General features: G+C 45.7%; 1 protein-coding gene across 2 annotated transcripts in view; it reads left to right on the top strand.

Moving 5' to 3' along the window:
- Nucleotides 1-2384: 2384 nt before the first annotated feature.
- The window catches only part of CSRNP3 (cysteine and serine rich nuclear protein 3), a 114516-nt gene continuing 110900 nt past the window's right edge, over nucleotides 2385-6000 (top strand). For both annotated transcript variants that reach the window (XM_076342725.1, XM_076342722.1), the window contains exon 1: nucleotides 2385-2444. The gene's annotated coding sequence lies outside the window, so the exon portion shown is untranslated. The remainder of the gene's footprint in view (nucleotides 2445-6000) is intronic.

Raw genomic sequence — 6000 nt, 5'->3', positions numbered from 1 at the left:
TTTAATTGTTCTGTCTTTGTTTTCATCACTAAAAACTATTGGCTATCAAGAGGTGCTATGAAAATAAAATACGAATATATAAAATGTTAGAAATAAGGAGTAGTGATTAAAACTCATGATAGTAATAGATGCGCAAAAAGTAAAAAATTGAAGCCATATGCTTTCAGAAAGATCTTTAATATGATTTGCACTTACGCTCTTCAGGTTATTAATCCTATTTAAAACTATTCTATAGTAGGATAATGTTTATGTGTACGTGATGCTTAAACCCCTTTTTCATGTCGGGTATTCTGAGACAACTAGAAAAACAGATGTTAAAGAAACGATCTAGCTATCGAGGCTGCAAACCTGTATGTATAATTTCAATGATATTTTACATTTGAAGTGAAGAATTATCTTCGTGTTATAAGAAAAATTTTCTTTGCTACGTAATCTGTAAAATATTTATAATTTATTATTTTGCTTTAAGACTTGAGGGGTAGAAGTCAGAAACTTTGCTGGAAGTTTTGGTAAAGCATCAAATTCGTAGGGTTTTTTTAAATCTTAGGGTGCTGAATGCAATTATAGTGTGAAAAATACTATAATTTTAAACTTCTGTGGTGAATTTACAGACAGTACTTTTCACTGTCAGGGAGCTGGCATACACATCGAGTGATGCGTACATGCCCGTGGAAGGGCTGATACCAGAATGCAGAAGGTAGGTGTAGAACAGGCATTGCAAGAGTGGTGGCAGTGGAACTGAGAAGAATTTTGAATTTTGGGGGAAATATAAGTATTCATTGTGTCAGTCTTGTCATGCAAATTACCTAATTATCTCCACTTTACAGAATCCCTCATGAGATGCTTGGAAGCGTGTTGGAAAAATGCCTGGTATCAAAGTATTTCTTTTTCCCCTAGCAGGGCTTCCTATACTTTTGAGACACAAAGCAATTTCCTGAAAAATTGAAGGACAAGAAATTGTCATTAGGCTTTCTTTTGACTATGGCGTATGACTATCTTCTCAATGCATTAAAATGAGATTTCATTTACATTGTTGCAAAGTCATCTGTGATCCTGTAAAACATGCTAAAATAGGTTCTGAATAAAATAGCATTTGTGACACTGAAAGCAGCAGAGCCACATTTTTAGGTAGCAATCACATTTGAGTGCTATTTTTAAAAAGAAATTTTCTCTGTTGTAAATGTGAAGTAATGCCTTGAAGGTAGGATACACTGAACAAATTAAAAGCTAAAGAAAACATGCACAAACTCTAATAATCTCATAGATGTGCAGCCTTAGATCTCTAGAATATCGGGAAAACCAGACATACCCAATCATGTATGTGATGCGCAAGTCCTAGCTTTGGGTGTGGACCCCAGACCAGGAGCAACACTTCCAAATGGAGCAGTAGGCTGGTGCTCTTCATCTCTTCTCTAGTTAGGAGTTTCCAACTACTAACGGTCTGTTGAGATTGTTTACTCCAAAAATGAGTACTGCTATACTAATGTAGCAAGCTCTTAGGCCGCAGCGTTGCAATTACATTTTTTACCTCTGCCTATGAGAAAACTTGTCAGGGTAGGGTCTAAGATACGGAGGGATGAGAGAATCTGCACTTCTGCAATTTAAGGACCAAAGTTGTGGCTGGCTGGTTGGTTTTGTGGAGGGAAAGGTGCGGAAGAAAATGCGGATACATTATTTGTATGAATTAGGCCATTCAGAAAATAATCAGTATGCTTCTTGCAGGGATTTATACTTAACAGAAGACTAGTACAATTAAAAAAAAATAATTACCTCAAAACTGACAAGCAGGTATGTTTCTGTTTGGGTTCCCCCCCCCCCCTTTTTTTTTAAACGTATCTGTAGATTTACTAAAAACACCTGCTAACACATCGAAGACCAATTACGCACAGGTTTATTTGCCCCAGCAATCTCCTGCATTTTACCCCCTGGGTTACAGGAGGACCCGCGCTCCCCCCCTCGCCCTCCGCGGCAACGGGGGCCGGACTGCGGTGCGCGAGAAACGAGGGTTCAGGTAGCCCCTGCTGGCCTTCCCCTTGCCGCTGTTTATGAAGCCGCAGCGAGCGCTCCGTGAGGCTGGGTCCCCCTAGGCCCCCTCCCGGCTCAGAGAGGGAGGCGAGGCGAGGGGCACAGAGCGGGCGGTGGCCGGTTGTCTCTTCTCCGCTGCCTGCCGGAACGCAGTTCCCGCGGCCGAGTGCCGCCGGGCGGCCATCGGCCCCGGCGGGTTGCGGCACAGCGCCGCTCCCCGGCCGCTCCGCGCGGTGCGCCTCGGCCAGCACCGCCCCATCCTCCGCCCGGACGGTGAGCGCAGCGCAGCGCGGCGCGGCGCGGCATGGAGCGGCGGGTGGGGGCTGTCTCCCGGGCGGGCAGGTAGCGAGCGCCCGCTCCGAGCCCGGCCGCCCTCGGGTGCCTCGGGACCCGCCCGCGTCTGCTGCCGCCGGGGACGGGTAAGGGGAGCGCGGGGAAAGGCGGACCGGTGGCGGGCGGTGAGGGCGCGGCGCGCGAGGCGTGCCGCCGGCAGGCCGAGGGCTGCTGTTTCCTGGGGGGGACGGCGAGCTCCGGGCGGGAGACGGGGGCCCCGCGGCGCGTCTGCGAGCGGCCCGGGAAGGCGGCGCGCGCGGCGGCCCCGGCCCAACGGCTGGCGAGGGCGGCCCCAGCCCGGCGGCAGGTGAGGGCGGCGCGGGGGAGGCAGCGGCCTTCGGGAGCCGCTCGGTGTCGCCCAGCCCCAGAGCTCGGGAAGCGCCGCTTGCAGGGCCCTCCGCTGGCGATGGCCGGCGGGGGGCCAGGCGTTCCCGTTGCTTGCCTTACTCCTAACAGCCAGCGTAGGACCGATTAACCTAGGCGATGGCAGGAATAGTTGAAATACCAGTTTTCAGGTGAGGACCGTGAGCGCGCTGGGTGTTTCTAACCGCAGAGGAGGCTGTGGAGCAAAGGTGCACCCGTTGTTAGCCCAGGAGTTGAGGGTTTCTTAGTGAGGAAGAGAACAAACTCCACTAGTACATGGGTTTGTTAGTTGCCCAGAGATAGCAGTTGTCTGCAAATCAAAGATTTACTGGATCCTCGCCTAGACAGGAAAAAAGTAAATAGGGACAGAAAAATACATAAAAGTAAACATAGAAACAAAAATTCCTCACCATCCCTGGAGGTATTTAAAAGATGTGTAGATGTGGCGCTTAAGGACATGGTTTAGTGGTGGGCTTGGCAGTGTTAGGTTAACAGTTGGACTCGATGATCTTAAGGGTCTTTTCCAACCTAAATGATTCTATAAAACTGTCCTTCCTCGTGTTTCTGACACCTGAGGTGTACAGAGGTGAGGCGAGGTGACCCGCCCCTTTAGGGCCCCGTGGGTTTTAGCCATCCCCAGGTGCTGCACGTGCCCCAGCACCTTCGCTCCCAGCTGCACCGAGCAGGTCAGAGTCCCTTGGTGAAAGTGGGTCTGCCGTGCTGTGCCAGCCTGGGGAATGGGAGTGCTGGTGTGCCGGTGGGCGTCCAAGCCTGCCCGCCTTGCTCGCACAGGTTGCGGCAGAGCAGTGTGAGGGTGGCTGGCAGTAGGCCGGCATAGCCACAGCTGTCCGCTGGGATAGCAGAATAAATGCGAAACGCTTCATGGGGTTTCTGTGTACTCTGTGGTTCTGGATAAATCCTGTGCTGCTGCAAGACCGTGCTAGTCCTGTGTGAGAAACCACGTTCGGAATCTGCTTAGCGCAGTGAACTCTGGAGCAACAGATACCACCAGTTCTTTCTTTGCCTGAAACACCTTCTGGTCTAAGTAGGCAGGAGAGACAAACTGTTGGGCAGGGGCAGTGGCTGGCACAGACTAGTAGAGCTAGAGAATAAACAGGTTGCTTCAGGATGAAGGACATGCTCAGTTTCCCATGTTCTTTCACTCATACTGGCGAATTGTACCCACCTGATTTTGCAGTGTTCTAAATGAGGACGTGTTTTACTGGGGGAAGATTTGTTAACTAAAGTCCACCACAAATGATTGCACATCCACATTTGTTGCCTTTGTTTCATCAGTGTACAAATTGGAGAACGGATTTTTTTTTTTTTTTACACAGTATGTGTGGAAAAAATAAAGCTCTAAGAAGTTTGTAAATTTTAATATCTTTACTCTGGGAAGTGGTAAAGTAAATAAAGACACAAGGGCAAAGATGCTGGAGTGGCATACCCTAGGGTGACTCCAGGGCGACTTCTGTGCTGTTTAGTTCAGAGGAAAGCAAGCCATAGTAAATGTGATCTCTGAAGTACCGCTTTTAAAAATTGACTGTAAGGAAAGGTCTGCCCTTTCTGTATGCCTGTTCTTATCTGTGTTTTTTGTTTTAATATGTTATTTTTGTGTTTATTGTATGAAGCATAGTTCAGGCTAACCCAGCAACATACCTGACTAGTTGAGGGCAAGTCACTAAAAAACCTCATCATTTTTTTAAGATAGCGCAATAAAGAGCAGGAAAACCAGAGAACTCACAGAGATTGTTTCTATTTATCTTTGTTTGTGACTAAGCCTCCTTTATTTTAAAATGTTCTTAGATATCTTAGCTCTTTAGATCTATCTAGCTTTTATCATGAAATAAACAGAACTTTATGCAGCATGTGGTGTAAGGTTGGTTGAACCTAGAGAAATCTATTTGTAATTTGAGTTAGGTCGTCTCAGATTTCTGAAATATAAAGCACTTGAATGTGGGCTGGCTTCTTCACTCTGTGGGGACCCTTGCATAGTAGACTGAGAAGTGTTTGCAGCAACTTTGCAATGTTACCTTACTGTGAATTTATCGTTGTTACATGTCTTGTGCCTTACTGTTTAGATTTTGGATTCTGTCAGGTCATTCTAATGACAATTTAAAATTATTTCCTGCCTTTGATTGCATAGCAACGGCTGGGGGGGAAATAAGCAATAAACAATTGTAGGAGGTTGTAATTGTGTTGTTAGAACACACATCCACTATTGTAAATTGTTGTACTTTGGAAACAAATGGCCTTGTAGAGAGGCTACAGATCAGAATACAGCCTGGTTTGGTATTTGTCGCAGTGGTCGTACAGTAGCAGAAGTAGCAGCTTGCTTTAACCATAGACAGATATTACAGCAGTAATGTAATATACATCGATCTATTTGTTCAAAGTGGAGAGGGGCTGAATGGAGCTGAACTGTGGTTTGGTTTCTTTTCTAAGCAGCTAAGTATAAATAGGGGAATCTTCTACAGGTGGTTAAGGTGACTAATTTAGAGAAACAGTGAGCCAGAGGAGGAGGAGAGTTGGATGTCCCTGGCAGCGAAGACTTCTGCCTAACATTTGTATGAATCTGAGAAATGCGGAGCATCTGCATTACTGAAGTAATGACTCATCAAATAGATGCAGTGTGAAGTGAAGGACTGATCTATGCAGATAAAATGATCTAGAAGGTTAAATATTTTCATGTGTTTTTTACTATTTGTAGACTACTTTGTTGTATTGTATTAGTTACTTTCGTACTCCACAGCCCTTTTTCCTCACCAGTTACCTCTGAGGAAAAGCCACTTGTATTTTTGCTAATTCTAAAAACTTGTCAAATGAATAATGCCACACTATTATGAATATAAAATTTTACTTTTAAAAGTATTGCACACTTAACTGTTTCACTTTGTTGTTGTAAATTGCTTGACTTCTTGAGCCTGATTTCATAGAATCATAGATTCTGTATCATTCTATGATTCTATGACTTCTTGAGCACTATTTAAATACACTTGCAATTTTTGCAAGCCATAATAAAGATCCAACTATTGTCCACACCCCACCCCCTGACCACCATCATCCTGTTTACTGTATGGCTTTGACAGGTAAAAAAAAAAAAAAAAGCCTGCTGCATTTCCCAGATAAGTACACGCTTCATTGGAAGCGCCTTCCATTACTCTGAATATCCTCAGTTATTTGATGCTTTGTCCAAGCATTTCACAAGACCTGTGCAGTCCTGTGCCAGGGTATGCAGGCTAGGTCAAAAAGGAGAGTGGGCATGGCGAACTTGTAGGT

This window comes from Aptenodytes patagonicus, chromosome 6, assembly GCF_965638725.1.
Source record: "Aptenodytes patagonicus chromosome 6, bAptPat1.pri.cur, whole genome shotgun sequence".
Classification (NCBI taxonomy): Eukaryota; Metazoa; Chordata; class Aves; order Sphenisciformes; family Spheniscidae; genus Aptenodytes; species Aptenodytes patagonicus.
This window is presented reverse-complemented; position numbering and strand designations above follow the sequence as displayed.